The 18,950-nt window shown below is 44.3% G+C and overlaps 1 pseudogene; it reads right to left on the bottom strand.

The window, feature by feature from the left end:
* Positions 1–17,607: 17,607 nt before the first annotated feature.
* LOC116911559 lies at positions 17,608–18,438 on the bottom strand (annotated as a pseudogene).
* Positions 18,439–18,950: the final 512 nt, after the last annotated feature.

Below are 18,950 nucleotides of genomic sequence, written 5' to 3'. Positions count from 1 at the left end.
ACTGGTTAAGTTTATGATTTCTAATGGTCTTTTAGTGAAGTCTTTAGACTCTGTAGTCAAATCTTTAAACTACGGGAGATAAAGTTGCTGATGCCTGTATACACAAAATTGAGTATGACTTTTGACTTCCCCAGAACATAACAAGTAATAGCTTGCAGTTGTGCCGTTGCCTTATCTAAGCAGAAACAGCCAATGAACACCTATGTCCTATACTGTCTGATACTGAAAAACAGACAAGGACTATAAGAAATCATCTTTTACTGGGATACACAATTTATTGGAGAAACTGTTCATGCTGAAAGATCAGTGCATGCTTGCAGACTTATAAGTAGGCATCACAACACAAGCTCACCACAGTAGCAGAGGAAGGGAGCTATAAAATTATTACAGTGGTACAGTATTACTGGAATTAATTTTATGCGGGTATGATGGGGCACTACATCTTTGTGTACATGCACATTTCTCTTCACCGCAATGGCACCAAGTAGGACATATGTTTAATGTGTATTATGTGTATGAGTTTCACATAATAAAAAAGTATGCTTTTTTTTTCCACGCTAGTCTGAAAATTCCTTTGTAGACCAGAGGGTGGCCTTAAACTTGAGATATGCCTGCTTCTGCCTCCCGAGTGCTGGGATTGCAGACACACATCACCATGCCCACCAGCAAATTTTGGTAAGTGTGTGCATATATGTTTTTGTTCCTCTATACATGGACTGTACTCATGGATGTGGAGACAACAGAGCTGTGTCTGTATCAGTGTCTTCCCTAATTGATCTTCTACCTTCCCTTTTTTAAAGATAGTGTCTCTCACTGATCCTAGAGCTCAGTGATTTGGCTAAGCTCACTAGCTAACAAGTCACAGGAATCCTCCTGTCTCACATCCCCAGCACTGTGGTGACAGACACATGCCACCAGGCCTGGATTTTTTTTTTTACATGATTTCCAGAGAATCCAAATCCTCATGGTTATTATCCACCTAGTCATCTCCCCAGTCACATCTTAACTTTTTGCATTACATGTTTGTATAGTTAATGGTAGTATTTTTTTGTACTTTTGTAGTATTTTTGTTAAGTATGCTGATACTTAACTTTTACACTTATAGGCTTTATAGTTCACCTGTGCATCATTTCAAATTGTTGCAATACTCAGAAGGAAACTTTGCTTATCAGCAGATCTGTATAATTCAGACTCATCGCTGTTCAGGGGGCAACGGTTTCTATGGTCACAGCAGCAACAAACAGGGATAGTCTGGCTCCCTTCCGTCTTATTTTCTTTAAGATTTACTTTGTTGACCACATTATTTGTGTGGGGGAATGTGCACAGTTACACATGGAGTCTAGGTAAGAGCTTCAGATCTCCTGGAGCTGGAGTCCCAGACGTTATGAGCCACCAAGTGTATGGGGTGTGGGGACTGGACTCGGCCTCTGGAACAACAGGCATTCTTAACTGCTGAGACGTCTCCTCAGCACCGTCCCTTTCTGCTCATACGTCCCCATCTTCCTTTCTTGCCTTTCTAAGCTAGGACGTTTAGTAATAAATAACAGAAGTGAAAATGGACACTGATAACCATATCCTGCTCCAGATCTTAGGGAAAATGATGTCCACTCTTCTGGCCGTGCATGGTGGTTACTGTGGGTTTGTGACAGCCATTGCTATATTGAGGCTTATGCCTTCTGTGAATAATTTTCACAGAGGTTTTTATCAGAAGGAAATACTGGGCTGTATTGCAGTCACACTCCACATACTTTCCCGTTGTCACTCAGTACAGTGTCTGACGTTGTAGGTAGCCGGTAAGTACTTGGTAAATGAGAAAATAGGATTGGGTATTCTTGGAGTTTGGATATTGTCAGGCCTGATTGGAAAGTCAGTGGTCCAAATAAAATTATACTCAAACCTTCCTTCTCCTGATCATAACTTTTAGTCTATTGTAAATGCCATCAGGGGAATTCGGTGGTATCCTTCAAGCGTCATTAGGATGGTTGTTCCTGTCAGTTTGGTGGGATTTAGGATCAGATGGGACAAAAGCACCTGAGTGTGGGTGTGAGGGGGTTTCTAGATCACAGTAGCTAGAACAGAAAGACCTACGGTGAATGTGGCGGCACCATCGCACAGACTAGGATCCTGGACTGCATAGAGAGGGAAAAGTGAGCTGAGCATGTGTACTCCTTTCTCTCTGCTTCCTGACTGCAGGTAATGTGACCAGCAATCACAAGTTCCTGCAATCATGCCTCTCCTGCCATGGTGGACAGGATCTTCCAACCCTGTATCAAAATGAACCCTTCTTTAGTGAAAGTAACAAATACAGACATCTTCAATGGCCCTACGGCAGCCCAAGGCCTAGTTGCTGCTAATTGCAGCTACCAGCTGTTACTCTGCCCTGAGGCCCTGAGGCCCTTAACTGACCGTTGACCCTGCTGTGGAATTGCTATGCTAGTGACTGGAGTGGGCTGATGGCCTACTAGGTTGCTGCTCATGGTGTTGTCTTGCCTGAAGTTCAGATTATGCAGATTCAAGTTCTTTCTCCCCACTAACAAACCATGCTTGCACTGTGGTGCCAGCAAATCAATGCCCTGTGGGTTGAGAATGAGAATTCATTTGGGGAAGGTTCCATATCTGGACACTTGAGGCTCTCAAAGCCATCAATGAGTCAATGATGGGTGTAGCCACAACTTGGCCCGGACTGCTTATTTGTGCATACCTTTGCTCACTAATCCTAATCCACTTGTCAGGACCCTGAAGATGAACCTGAGAGTGTCTCTGACCACTTTATGTGTTCTTCTTTCCCATGTAGTCATATTGAATAAATCTCTTTCCTCTGATTTTCGCAAATGCTTATCTATTTAACTGGTATACTGAGAATGGATGGGTAAGCCAAGTTTGTTGGGGCTGCTAGGGCCCAGTTCCTGACCCCGACATCTCAAAAACTCTAATTCCAAAAGAGCTCACATTCCGAGACTTTAGATGGCTATGAATTCAAGCACTAGTCAACCCAACAGAGCAATTTTTTTACAGTGAAGTAAAAACTCACGAATCAAAAGTCCATGAAGAACAAACTTTCAAATTTTTGACTGAAGACAAAAATCCTATACTACCATGGATCACCTCATTCACCTTCTCTAGACTGAGGCCAGATGAGGTAACCTCTACAAAGAAGTCTCTAGAACAGTAAAGTAGATTAAAAAACGCACTGTGACTATTTCTTGGGAAGCATGAGCAGACATCTTCTCACTCTGGATAGCATACAACAGCATCAACTCTAGCACAGTAACACAACATTATTATGAATAGTGTGGTTGTTTGAATATGCTTGGTCCATGGGAAGTGGCACTATTAGGAGGTGTGGTTTTACTGCAGGAGGTGTGGCCTTGTTGGAGGAAGTCTGTCACTGTGGAGGTAAGACTTTGGGGTCTCATATATATGTTCAAGTCTGGACAGTGTGACAGAGAGTCTCCTCCTGGGCGCCTTCAGATCAAGATGAAGACCTCTCAGTTCCTCCAGCATCATGTCTACCTGCATAGTGCCAGGCTTCCTGTTATGATAATGGGCTGAACCTCTGAATCTGTAAGCCAACCCCGATTCGATGTTTTATGTTATGAGTTGCTTTGGTCATGGTGTCTCTACACAGCAATAAAACTCTAACTAAGATAGGATAGCACAACCAGCCAAAACAAGATGATTCTACCCAAAGGTAGTGCGGACAGCCAGTGTATTTACCATGGTTACTTATAAGTGCATGAGTTATTCAAAGGCTGCTTTATAACTAAAGAGTCTGCAATAGAATAGATAAAAAGTGCACTGTGACTGCTCCTTGGGAGGTATGAGCAGGCATCTACTCACTCTGGAGAGGGTACAACAGTATCCCTTCTGGCAGAGTAATACAACATCATTATAGATACTGTGGTTCTTTGAGTGTGCTTGGAATGTCGGTAGACCTGAGGCCGATATGGACAATAAGGACTGGACCCTTTAAGAGAGCATGTTCTTTGCTTCCCCACCCAACCCCAGGAAGAGGATTGTTCCTGGCCCATCCAGAGGACTTGCAACCATCACAACTTGCCAAAGGCTGGTGAGTGGGACCCATAAAGGGAAAGAGGGTCTTCAAGGAGAGGACTCTAAGGCTTGAAGTCCTAGAAACTGCCATCTCTAAATACTTGATTGTCTAGGTTCCTTTTGCTCTCTCCATGGATGTTGCCTCCAATATTTCCCATACCAGCAGCCCTCCTCCCTTCACTCTTTCTTTGCTTTCCCTGTGAAGACTTCTTCCACTTTCCAAAGCCCATGTCCACATGTCTTTCCTCAGTGACTCAACTCTTCCTATCACTCACTTTTTCTGTGTAGATTTTCCTCCCAGGACATGTATCTCTTTGTCCTTTCAACAGAATGAACTCAGTAGCTTTCCTAGACAACTCAACCAAGAGACCTATTCTTAATCTTGGGGGGGCTCATCTAGGGCTGAAGACCCCAGTGACACACACAAGTATGGATGACAGCTTGCAAAGCTTCATCCTTGAGGCTCCTTGCCCAGCTTGCAGGCAATTCCTTAGAAGAGTCTCCTTCCCCCAGTAATTGTTTGCTCTAGTAGGAGGGCCCTCCTAAATCTTTTAAGTTTCTACCTTCTCAAGTCTTGTAAATTGTACAAACTTTCTGAGCCTTGTGAATTGTATGAGCTTCATGAGGATTGTAAATCATATGAACTTTGCAAGACTAGTAAGTTTTCTCAGCTTCCTTAGAGGCTTCCTCCAAAAGGGGATACTTCAAGTTAGAGAAAATCATTACACAACAAAAGAGTCTAATACTCCTTGTTTTCCCTCATTACTCCACAATCTTACTGGCCTGGCAGATTTCTCCTACTGCTTAGTTCTACAAATGTTTTCATGAGGAATTACTATCCGTTTCACTGAGGTTGACCTTCCAGGTGTCCAGAACATGGTCCTCTTTGTACCACTTGAGTCAGAAAGGATTTGCAAACAAGCACTACTGGAAAGCCTTCTTTTCCTCCTGGCATCAGCTGTCTGTACTAAAATAACTCTGTTCTTAATGAAAGAAAAGCATTCTGGAGAGAGGTGGAGCCTGTGCACTATGCCAGATGAGATCTCATTACTCTGGGAGCTTCTGAGGCAGATCAACTCCAAACAGCCACACAAAAGCCTTCTCTTAGCCCTGTGTGCAACCCTAGAAAAACAAACCTTCACGATCAGTTAATAGTTAGTGCCACACCCTTGACAAGACTTCTGGAATTCCTGGACTCCTTCTCTGCCTGGATGTTGGTTTCCCAGTAAGAAACAGCACAGTCAGGGCTGTAGTGACTCAAAAAGTAGGTCATAAATATCTCTGAATCAAATTACTGAGGTTAATTCCTGGCAGCAGGCACTACAGCAAGTCTCTGTATTTGTTTTTCTTTCCTCCTGGTATTACAAAGACAAAGTGTTGAACGTTCATGTTTCTTTCACCCTGAACAAAGAAAGGGCAGAGAATTCAGTATTACTCATATCTACGCGTGTCTTAGTGCATGTAAAATTCAAGGCACTTTCTAAGGGTAATTTCCATGAAATCAAACTGACAAGGTTGATAGTGAATTATCCTTGTTTTTAGAAACTAGAGAAGTTCCTGAAAGAGTCAGTTCATTCACATCCCAGCCGGATCGTCCATGTGGCTCACAAACTATACGCTAAGCAGAAGTTCTAATAGGACCATGGCTCTACAGACGCAGGCCAAATTCAGACTCCAAGCAAACCTGCTCCCAGTCATAATCCTTTTAAATGGGTGTAAGTTGGCTGTGGGTAAAGAGCTTCCATGCCAATGTGAGAAGCCAGGGAAAGCCAGACAAGGAAGTATCCATCTGTAATCCCAAAGTTCTTAGGGTGAGGTGGGAGGTGGGGACAGGAGAATCCATGGAAGCCCAGAGACCAGCTAATCAGAGTATACAGCAGTGGCCAACAAGAAACACTGTCCCAAAGGTGAGGACACACCCCAAGGTTGTCTTCTGACTCTGTGTGGGTGACACAGAATGCGCATGCCCACATTGTTAAGGGTGGGAAATGGCTGCAAGAGCTGGTTTTATGGAGATAGGCACTGGGACATATTTCTGGTGATCAGCTCATTTAACGCCAACAGCCACCATGGCAGGAGAGGCTGGGGTAAAAGTTCCAACAGCAATTCACTGAACAAAGGGAATTCCTTGATGACATCGAGACAATGTTCCTCTTACATAAAGAAGAAGGTTAAAATAACAACGAGGGTCACTGAGGTGGCTCCATAGATAAAGAAACTCCCCATGAAGCAAGGCTGACATAGCTAAAGGCCTGTGACCCACACAGTAGAAGACAACTAGGTCTTACAAGTTATCCTTTGACACCCACACACGGATGTCATGGTGAGCTCATACACATAAATGGGGCGGGGGGAGAGGGAGAGACGGACGGGTTGATGGATGGATGGATGGATGGGCAAGGGGGCAGATGGACAGATGGGTAGATGATTAGATAATAAGAAATCAGCAAAACCCTGTCCCTGCCTATAGTAAACTGGATGAACCATGATTCTTCTCATCCATGCTTCATGTTTTTTCTATCGCCTCTCTCTCTCCTAACAGTGGTGCTTAAGTTACATTTTAAAATGTCTTTTAATAAATTTCAACTCTGCCTCCTACTGTCTATTGCTAAATTCTACTCGAGACCAAGCCAAAGATCCATTTTAATGGAGTTCCTCCAGCTGCCTCGGGTGACAACATACAGCTATGCCTCTGTCACTTCCCTGCTGAAGACCCTTACAGGCACCCAAGCTCCTCTCACTTAGGCGAGCCCTAGGTCTGCCTGCCCTCACTTATGGCCCAGAACTCACCCTGTCTACCTCTTCCCTATCTCAAACTTCAGGCCCTCTTCCTTAGCAAGCCAAAAATGCCCTGCAGGACTAAAGATATGGCTCGGCATTTAACATCCCTTGCTTCTTTTGCTGAGAACCCAAGTTGAATTCCAGCAACCATAAAGGGTGCTTTACCCAGCCTGTAACTCCAGGGAACCGGATGCCCTCTTTCTGGCCTCTGTAGGCACCTCACTCACATGCACATACCCATGTAAGTAAACAATAAAATACTTGAAGAAAACAAAGTCTGTTAAAGAAGTTTCTTTAATCTAACAACAAAACCCTTCTTGAGTGAATTATGTTACCATACTCTGGAGAAACCAAATAATTTTGCGTGCCCGTTACATATTTAATTGAACTCTTCACAGCCATTAAATCATATTGATAGAAAGTATTTAACAGTATAGAAACAGTATTCATGGCATATAAAGAAGTGAAAAAATTAGGGTTGGGGATTTAGCTCAGTGGTAGAGCGCTTGCCTAGCAAGCGCCAAGGCCCCTGGGTTAGGTCCCCAGCTCCAAAAAAAAAAAAAAAAAAAAAAAAAAAAAAAAAAAAGAAGGAAAAAATTAAAATCACGCAAATAAGAATCCTGAAGGGCAAGTGTCTGATTACGAGAAGTGGGAGGGGATTTGGAAGTATGTTGTTGTGTTTTGGTGTTTTCCTTCCTGTGTCCATCTGGCTTGGGGAAGGCTTTATTGCACACACCAAGAGAAAGATGTGCTGCTCTTCAGCTTTTTCCGTTTGTTTTGTTTGTTTGAAGCAGAGTCTCTCTATTTAGTCCTGGCTGTCCTGGAACTCATTACGTAGACTAAGCGGGACTGGAATTCACAAAGATCCTGCTGCCTCTGTCTCCTGGACTGCTGCTTAGCTTTTGATGTTTGTGGTTGTTTGAATAAGTATGGGCCCCATAGACTCGTGTGTTTGAATGCTTGGCCCATAGGCAGTGGCACTATTAGGGGGTGTGGTCTCGTTGGAATAGGCGTGGACTTGTTGGAGGAAGTGCATCACTGTGGGGGTGGGCTTCGAGGTCTCCAATGTTCGAGCTATGCCGAGTGTGGCACACAGTCTCCTTCTTCTGACTGTTGATCAAGATGTAGAACTCTCATCTACTTCCAGCACCATGACTGCCTGCATGCTGCCATGTTTCCTGCCATGATGATAATAGATATTAGACTAAACCTATAAATATATAAACCAGCTCCAAATTAAATCTTTTTCTTTATAAAAGTTGCTTTGGTCATGGTATCTCTTCACAACAATAAAACCCTAAAACAATGGTCAAACGGGATTTTACCTGGAAGATGAATTTGAAAGCCACAAATAGATAAAAGGGGACTTTTCCTTTCCTAGAAAGGTCATTCCTCTGGTGCTGACCAACTTGTGTTTAGAAACAAGTGCTCTATTGAACTGAAACTCCCTGACTCGGCTATGCTGGCTGGACTTTGAGCCCCAGGGATTCACCTGCCCCACCTCCACAGTGTTGGTGTTATAAGCATGAATCTGCTATGTGTGTTCTCTTTTTAAATGTGTACGTGTGTGTGTGTGTGTGTGTTTGTGTGTTCATGTTCACAACTGTAAAGATACCTAGAGAGGCCAGAAGAGGACACTAGATGCCCTGGGGCTAGAATTAGTAAGTTACCCAACGTGACTCCTGGAAACTAGGGTTCCTTGGAAGGGCAGTAAGTGAACTGAGCTGTGGAGTTATGTCTTTGACACCATGACTCTTTTTATGCAGGCTCTGAGGATCATGTTCAAGTTCCCGTTTTCAACAAAAGTACTTTAGTAACTGAGCCATCTTCCTAAGTCATAATAATGTTTCCAAGACTACTGTGTTAATCATAACATTGGAATTCACTGGTAAAGTGACCTTTTGCAACCAAAGTATCTTTGTAAAATGAGGCCACAGGTAGTTTCCTCTTTAGTAATGTCACAGTGCACAGATCGGTTAAAAATTTGAAACTTGAATTGAAAAACTTTATCATAGGGGAAACCCCAACACTAGGTAGATTACTAACAAAACATCAAATATTTGAGAAATAAGAAAACCAATCTTCTATACTCTGCCCCAGATTGAAGAACTAAGGAAATGTGAAAAGTATTTTTAATTTTTTAAAATGTATGCATCTTTGTGTATGTGCAGGTGCCTGTGGAGGTCAGAAGATGGTGTTATATCTGCCAGAATTGGGGTTACTGGCTGTTGTGAGCTGGCTGATGTGGAAACCAAAATATCTGGTCCTCTGCAAGAAGAGAAAAGGGCTCTTAACCTCTGACCCATCATTCCTGCACACAATTTTAAAGGCAAAAATTATCCTGATATTGAAAGCAACCAAAGCATTTTATGAAAGAAAAACTATAAATCGAGATCCCTTATCAACATAGATGTAAGAGTCCTTCGTAAATTTTTAAAATTTTTCTTCTCTCATATATTATATACTGACCTCAGTATCTCCCCCCGCCCCAGTTCCCTTCTTCACTTCCTCTGTCTACCTGTTCCCCATTCACTTCTCTTCCCTTCAGAAAAGGGCAGGACTCCCAATATCAACCAAACACAGCATCTCAATTTACAGGAAGTCTAAGCGCCTCCTCTCATATGATGTCTGGATGAAGCAACCCAGTAGGAGGGAAAGGGGTATCAAAAGCAAGCAAAATAATCAGAGTCAGCCCCACTCCCATTGTTAGGAGTCCCACAAGAAGACCAAGTGACACAACCATAGCGTATATGCAGAGAACCTAGGTCAGACCCAATACAGGCTCCCTGATGGTCAGTTCAGTCTCCGAGCCCCTATGAGCCCAGGTTAACTGATTCTGTGGACTTTATTGTGGTGCCCTTGACCTCTCTAGCTCTTAGGTTTAAGAGTCTTAATCAGCACATTAGCAAACACAATCCATTTGGCAAAAATCTCTTCAAGCTAAAACGTGTTCACCCAGTGGCTTGGCAGTGAAGATTCAATTTGATAGACCTGAGTGACAAGTGTTCACCGTAGCGCAGAATGCTCATTACATCACTGTTTATGTTAGAAGATTGGAGACAACCCCAGTCTCCAACAATAAAAGTCTCATTCTACAGATTACTCAGTAGTGGACAATGGGGCACTGTAAGGCAATAATGACAGTTGTCTGTAATGACACGAGACATCTCTAAATTATATTAGGTAAATTTGAAAATCCCAAGTACAGAGAAGTGCTTATATTATTCTTACTGCTGTGTTCCAAAATATAAACGTAGGAGGCTAGGGAGATGGGTCCATGTGTAAGCGCTTGCTGGACCGCAGCATCCTGAGTTCAGAGGTCAGGCATCCATGTCAAAAAGCCTGCTGTAGAAGTGTACCCAAGCCATGCCTCCTTAGGAAAGGCACACAAAGGAGGATCCCTGGAGCGCGAAGGTAACTGGCCTAGGCAATCAGTGAGCTCCAGGTTCGGTGAGAGACCCTATCTCAAAAAATTACATAAAGTTTAATAGAGGAAGACACATACATTCAACCCCCACCCCACCCTCAAGTGCACACGCACGCCTCACGCTGGACCGATATTTCCATTCAGGGTTTAATGTCTTTATTTCCCTACCTACTGCCTCTACTTAAAACAAACCGTGAAGCAGAAATGGCAGCAGAGAGTTTACTTCAAGTACAGCCTGAGGTAAATTGGGGGCAAAGAACAGTGCCTCAGAGAAACTCTCCCCTGGTTTTTGAAAGGGGGAAGTGGTCAGGTGTAGGGAGCCGTATTGGATTTGGGCCTGGCCCCTTTGTGGCTCAAAGTGGCTACGTGACTCTTGGCTGCATGGCCACGGATGTTCAACCTTGAAATGACTGCCGTAAGTCTTGAGAGTGTTGGACAAAAGCCTCTCCCATGAATTTACGGCACAGAAAGATAACTTCCACAGGATGTTTCAGTCTGAGCAAACACCAGACGTCTCCGGCGTCTCCATCGCATGACCTCTTCACCTTCTGCTCTCGATGCTGGAATGCCCTCCTCCCTCCATCCTTTGTGTTTCACAAAGGACGCTCCCCCTACCTGAAAGCCTTAAAAGCTGTAACATTCACCCCAATACACGAGACCTTGACAACAGAACTTTTGCTTGGTCTCCTTCTTCTCTTCACCCCCATTTGATACACAGGTAGAAAGCCTCTTCGGGACCCTGAATAACTGGACCTGCTGGACGGGTCAGTCAGGGTTTGTTTTTAATGGAGCAATGGGTAGGGAATAAAGGGCCTTGGACATTTCCTGCTCCCTTGGAAGTTTAATAAAAAGACAAGATGACAAGATGTCTCCTAGAAGGCAGCACGGCAAGTGAGAAGGGATGCTCTTGCAAGTACCTAATGTGGACAGGAGCCTGGGAAGCCTCCTTCAGTGCTCAGCTAAGGAGAGCCCTCACTCTGGTACACTCTCTCTCCCTCACTCTGGTACACCCTCTCTCCCTCACTGTGGCACACCCTCTCTCCCTCACTCTGGTACACCCTCTCTCCCTCACTCTGGTACACCCTCTCTCCCTCACTCTGGTACACCCTCTCTCCCTCACTCTGGTACACCCTCTCTCCCTCACTCTGGTACATCCTCTCTCCCTAACTCTGATACACCATCTCTCTCCCTCACTGTGGTACACCCTCTCTCCCTCATTCTGGTACACCATCTCTTCTTTTAAACTTACTTTTATTCCCTCTAAAATTGATAGCCTGTCCTGTTACCATGCCATGTATTTGAAGCCCTCGTGCTGGGACAGCAGAGACAGGCAGTCCCGGGGACTTGCTGGGCAGCCAACCTAGTCTAATGAATGAGATTTAGGACAATGAGGGAAGCAGTTTCAAAAACCAAGATCGATTATCCCCGAGGAATGATACTTGAGTTTGTCATCCGGCCTATACTCACAAGCTGGTATCTTCAACAGCTAAGAGAGCTTGCTGCTTCTACGGAGGACCTGAGCTCAGTTCCAGAACCAACTGCCTGTAACGGGAGCTCCAGGGGAGCTGACACTGTCTTCTGTCCTGCCTCGCACCCAGGTGCATATCCACACACAGATGTGCACACATGCACATAAATAATGTTTAAGTTTAATTTTCACTTCCATCTTTCTACCTGACTACATTTAATACAATTTCCAAAATGAGCGCCCCCTCCCTTTCATGGTACACCATTGTTCCTTTTTTCACATTGGCTTTCTTTATAGCCTGACTGTTCCAAAATGTATTTAATGTGGTTTTCAGCCAAACAACTATACAACAAAGTTAATGAACCAGAAAATCTGTCTCTACAACAAAGAGAGGAGATGACAGAGCTGGGGGCTGGTGGATTCTAGATCGACCATGGTTGCTTGGAGGAGCTCACATATCTGCTTCATCCGGCCTGGCTACCAGTGGATTGAATCTGGGTTGTGAGTCACACGAGGGAGAGGAGCAGTGCTTGTATCTGCACCTGCCTGGGGGCTGAGTGGTGAAAGTTCTGCAGATCCCAGCAGGAAGCGGGCTGTGTAGCTGTGTCATAAATAAAGGAGCTGCTTCAGACACCAGAGCCAGCCCAGCCAACGCCATCCAGAAATATCTGCCAGGGCTGGGAGACGGCTCAGCAGGGAACGTGCCTGCTGGGCAAGCATGAGGACCCATGTTTGGATCTAGGTGTAGCAGAATACACCCGTAATCCCAACCCTGGGAAGGCAGAAACAGCCGTGTTTCTGGAAGCTCAGTGGCTCACCCAATCTAGCCAAATCGGTCATCTCCAGGCTCAGTGACAGACTGTCTCACTAAACAAGTTGGAGGAAGCTGGGGAGACGTCTCAGTGGATACGAGCACTTGCTGCTCTCTTCAGTTTCTAGCACTCATTTTGGGCAGCCCATAACTATCTATAGCTCCAATTCTGGGGGGTCAAAAGTGCTTTGTGGGCACCTGGACCCAAGCACACATACAAAGGCATACACAAATACGCATAATGTAAAAATAAAAACAAAGAGAATTAAAGTAGGGGGTGGAAGAGGAGAACATCCTGATCTGACATTGACTTTAGCCTCTGCTTACACACTCCTGAACAAATACTCTTCTAAACACACCCTGCTATACATACACACACACACACACACACATAATATATATACACAAATGCACACAACACACATATATAATATATACATACACAACACACATATATAATATATACATACACACAACAAACACACACGCATAATATATATGCACACATACACACAACACATATATATAATATATACATACACACAACACACACATAATATATATGCACACACACACAAAATATATATATGCACACATACACACAACACACATACATAATATATATACATACAGCACACACAAATATAAACACACATATATATACACACATATACACATACACACATAATATATATACATACACACAACACACACATATACAATATATACATACACACATATACACATACACACATATACACATGACACACAGACACAGACACACAGACATACCGCACACACACATATATAATATATAAACACACATACAACACACACAATATAATATATATGTATATACACACATACACACACAACACACACATACAATATATATATACACACATACACACATACGCACATACACACAACATACATAGACACACAGGCACGCAATACACACGTATATAATATATATACACACATACAATACACACATATATATAATATATACACACATAAACACACACACAACACACACACACACACACACACACACACACACAGAAGCATATCTGAGTATCTACTGGCTGGTTTAAACAAACCAAGCTTTGGGACATTAAGTCAGATAGTAAAAGCCAGCATGGGGACAGTTTAGAAACGGACCAATTGTACTCCTCCTCAGGAAGACAGTCACATGACTGTGGGTAATAGCAGAGGGAGATCAGTATCTGAACCGAGATCTACCCTTCCTGCCTCCACACACATTTCCACTGTCCTTTCTTATGATGCTGTGTTTTGTTAAACATGGCAGACGCCACTTCTCCACCCATCCGGACGTATCCCATTGTCTACTAGAAAAAAAAAAATGACAAGTTCCATAAGCAAATTTAAAGCTCTCAGTAATGAGGCTACCTACTGTGCTCATCCATTATTTCCCACCTAAACCAGCAAAGCTGTACTCAGCCTAATGGGGTACACTGAGGCAGAAATTTTCCGCTAAAAGTCAGACTAATGGAAGAGATTGGTAGACAGCAACAGAAAGGCAACACGTAGCTAGGTTTATAATGGAGCCCCAACAGGGGAATGATGCATTACTTTGTAAAGGATGAGTGGCTGTTAAAAAAAACCCAAGCAATCCAGGGAGATGGCTCCAGGTATATGGCTCGCTGGCCCGGCTGCCTGAGTTTGATCCCCAGAATCTACATGGTGGAAAGAGAGAAGCAATTCTAAGAAACCATCCTCTGACCTTCACATGCACACCATGGCATGTGTGTGCTTACGTATACACCACACACACACACACACACACACACACACACCCACACACATACACACACACACACACACACACACATGCACAGACACACACATACACACACACATATACACACACAGACACACACATACACACACACATATACACACACAGACACACACGCACAGACACGCACAGACACACACATACACACACACAGACAAGCACAGACACACAGATACACACATGCACACACATACACACATACACAGATATGCACAGACACACACATATACACATACAGAGACACACACATACACACACATACACACACACACAGACAAGCACAGACACACAGATACACACACATACACACATACACAGATCTGCACAGACACACAGATACACACATACACAGATACACACACATACACACATACACAGACATGCACAGACACACACATACACACATACACAGACATGCACAGACACACACACACACACACACACAAATAAACAAAAGCAAATCCAAGACAGCTAGGATTTGTGCTGAGACATACAGGAGTAGGAAGAGGGGGTCAGCCAGTGGCCATGCCAAGGAAGACACAGAATGAAGAATGGAATGGGTTCTTTGATGTAGGATGGGTGAGTTGAGCTCTGCTCAGGGCTCAGAGCCTGCCAGGGCTGCTGGAGGACAGCCAAGCTCCTTCCCTGCAGCGCTCCAGCTGTCTGGCAGCACTGCACTGTCTGGGGTCCCAGTGGCATGGAAACATGATGGGACTAGCACTGTCCCATAGTAAGCTCTGCGGCAGAGTCAGGCATCGGTGAAGATGGATTGGCATGTGACTGGAATAAAGGGCTTGGATGGACTATGAGGAACTTGGAGAAGGGTTTTTAACTTTATACTGAGGAAGTGAAGCCAGTCATCGGGCATTTTAAACTTTGGCTCACAAATGTATTTGGGCACTCAGAAAACATCTTTAAGGAGTACTCTTGAATTAGTCAGGAAGAGAAGGCAGAGAGATGCGGTAGAGAGATAGAAAGAGGAAGGGGCTGAGGGCAGAAAGACACGAGGTCAGGGATCAGGCAACTGATCATGATGGAACCTCGTAATGACAGTCAAGGGACTGGTGAGACTGTAGGACACAGAGGTCAATAAAATTCATGGCATGGACACAAGTGTACAGCCAACGAGTATAGAGATAACAGGAAGTAAAGAGTGGGCTGGGGAGACAGCTACATTGGTAGAGCGCTTGCCTAGAGTGCATGAAGCCCTGGAGTTCTGTCTCCAGTACTGCCTAAACTAGATGAGAGGGTGAATTCTCAGAATCCCAGCACTGGAGAGGCGGAGGCAGGAAGATCAGGAGTTCAAGGTCATTTTTGTCTACAAAGCAAGTTCAAAGCCGACTGCATGAGACCTTATCAGAAGACAAGAGAAAGTGAAAGACACACAGCGTGGCACTGAATAAAGATGGGGAAAGGAAAGACACTCTCCAAGACAAGAAGGAGATGGTTGGTGAGGGAAAGGGATGACCGCCGTGTCAGTTACACAAGACACTATGGAGCCTTATGCTAACTAGAACTAAAGCTGGGATTTGTGGGTAAGTCCAGCTCTTGGTAAAGACGCAAAAAACAAGTACATAAGCACTGGCTGGAGTCACTGTCCTGAATGTCTTAGCTTTCAGCAGTGATGAATGGCGACTGTCGCCACAGGTCAGCAGACTCTATATAACAACTAAAGATGTGGAAATGAATAAGCTAAAATTATTGTATTTTCCAGTTCTCTTCATCCGAGAGAGAAGAGTAGACACAAGGTCTAAAGGGACAGTGTCCATGAAAGATGAGGGACCCTCTCCATAATAAGATGTTCTCAGGGCTCACTATCCCCCTGTCTGGATTTACCTCCCGAGCCTTGGCACTGGTTTGTAAAGGATCGAGTCAGTAGGCCTTCACAGGTATGAGGAGAGACCACAGAGTTTCTATAAGCCTTGTGGATTAGCCAGAGAGATTGGAAGCTGTAAGAACTTTAAACACAGAAATGTTTCTCCACATCAACAACTTCTCCCTATGTGACATTGGCTGGGCGTGCTGTCACAACAAGGGCACCTGATTCAGGCCAGAGAGGCAGCCCTCACCATGGAGTGCAGAGAGTACAGGGGATGGTTAGAAACAGACTGCATCTCACATGAGACAGGACCGTGACTCAACACACACACACACACACACACACACACACACACAAACACAAACACACACACATTTAGCTGAGATGGATGTGTGAAGTGTGAACACTGAAATCATTTTTATTGATTAATTAGGGTTTTCAGAAATGACTCAGAAACAAGCATGAGAGAAGCATGAGAGTTTGACTCTGAACCCCAGGACCTATGTATGGAAAAACGCTGTGCTCAGTACGTGTCTGTAATCTCGACCCTGAGAGGTGAGGATCAGGAGATTCTGGACTTGCGGGCCAGTCAGGCTAGATGACTTTGAATGGTCCAGCTTCAGTGAGAGATCCTTTCTCAAAAACTACATGGAGAACAATCGAGGGAGATCTGTTACTTTGGTTTCTGGCCTTCATTTACACTAGCATGCATGTATATGGACCTCCATACACACATGTGCACACATATGTGAACATGTGAAAACACATAGAGACAAAATTAATAAATTAGGTTTGATGGGAAATCAAAACTTTGAGCTGGAAAGATGGCTCAGTGGGTAAATCATTTACCATTTGAGCCTCACAGCCTAAGTCCAGGTCCCCAGAACACAGATGACATCTGGACACAGTGATCCAAGCATCTAATCTGTGGAGATGGGGATGTGCACTCCTGGGGATATGAGACAGGAAGACAAGGGAATCTCTGGAAGATTCCTGAAAGCTGGGCTTACAAGGTAGAGAAGAGCCTCTGTGGAAAACGATGGAAAGTCACAGATCGATATTCGGAATTTGCCCTCTGGCCTCCCCACACTAGCTGTGGCATGCACACAACCACACACGTGAACAAGCACATGCTCACACGTACAATTCAAACACGTATGCACACCAAACTAAATAGTAAATGAAAAACTTCCTTTTGTCTATCCAGAGACTTTTTTTAACAAGCCAAAGTTTTATTTCAAAGCTAAAAGAAGGCTTTTAAATGCTAGCGAATAGGCAGGAGAGCGCAGTGCTGTCCTGTCCATCCTGTGCAGGTAGTCATGTAACACGCAGTGCAGGGCTGAAGGCTGGCAGTTTCACAGGAGTGAACGCCGTAAGGCCATCTGCATTTTGGTAACGGAGACTCTCTGTCGTGTGCTTACTGGGTTTACACCATTACTGAGCATGAACAGGGGCTCTTTGACCATAGATAGCCCAATTCCTTGGGCCCAAAGTTCTTTGTGTGGCACCCTTCACAGTCAATTTCACCTTCGTTCTCAGAGTTGTAGATTCCAGACTCTTCTCACCTTTGGGACATTGGAAACAGTTTTTGTACCAGGCCTTTCTAGCTCCCATGATCTCAGCAGCATACACAGAATCCCCACACCTGGAACACTTACCAACACCTCCATATTCCGAGGCAAACTTAGAAGCGTGTGGATTTTTGTAGGCCTGTGAGGCTGAGGACTCTGGCCTGATTCCCAGCCTCTCACCACAGTCAGTGTTGAGTGTGCCAGCCCCTGGCCATAACAATATAGCCTTTTAGTCCATACTTCTTTCCATAGCAGGATTTGCAATAGATCTCTTCATCATAAATTGCCAGTGTTGCGCTGTCTTAAGTTTTCATGCAAACAATGCATGGAAAGCAGCAGTTGTGGAAGCTCTGCCCTCCGCACCACACCTCTTCATCATGGTACACGCTTCTCCCATAGGCTCTGCTCTTATTTCCCCTGCCCCAAACGAGCCTTCCAAGTGGGAGGTAGGAGTGAGGTCGGGACAGAGGAAAGCCTCAGGCAGATCAGGAAACTCCAGAGACATTTTAAACGCAGGTAAAAGGTAAGCTGTGGGCTAGGAGAAGGTGTTTACCATATATGCATAAAACTTGGATCTAAAATATGTAAAGAACTAGAAAAGGCATACATGGCCAGCGAGGCATCTCAGGAGAAATGGCGCTTGCTGTCAGGCCTCACCATCTGAATTTATTCCCTGAGATCCGCATGGGGTATAGATGTGTCTATATGAAAGTGGCTATCTACTTCCACACACATGTGCACACATACACAAATAAATAAATACATCAATTAATTAATAATTAGGAAACGAACCATAAATCATTAAAGCCAAATACTGCTCTGTAACAGTAAACCAAAGATTTGGGAAGTCATTGAGAAGTTAAAATGTGCAAATGCCTAAACAGCTCCTAAAATGGGGCCTGACAGGAGCCATGGGGCCTGGAAGATGAGTCACTGGTTAAGGGCGCCTGCTGCTCTTGCAGAGGACCAGAGTTTGGTTCTCAGCACCCACATGACTCTCGCTCCAGCGGACTTGATGTCCTCCTCTAGCTTCTGTAGGCGTCCACAACCATGTATTCAGATAACTACATATAGACACCGCTATGCCCCTAAGTAAAAATAAGAATAAATCTTAAACAGAATGACCCACTGGACGGCACATGAACACAACAGAGATCCTGCTACACAACTACCAGGCTGTCCTGAAATATAGAGACTG

The sequence above is a fragment of the Rattus rattus genome, chromosome 10, assembly GCF_011064425.1.
Source record: "Rattus rattus isolate New Zealand chromosome 10, Rrattus_CSIRO_v1, whole genome shotgun sequence".
Lineage (NCBI taxonomy): Eukaryota > Metazoa > Chordata > Mammalia > Rodentia > Muridae > Rattus > Rattus rattus.
The sequence above is the reverse complement of the archived record's forward strand: the minus strand, read 5'-3'. Positions and strand labels throughout refer to the sequence as shown.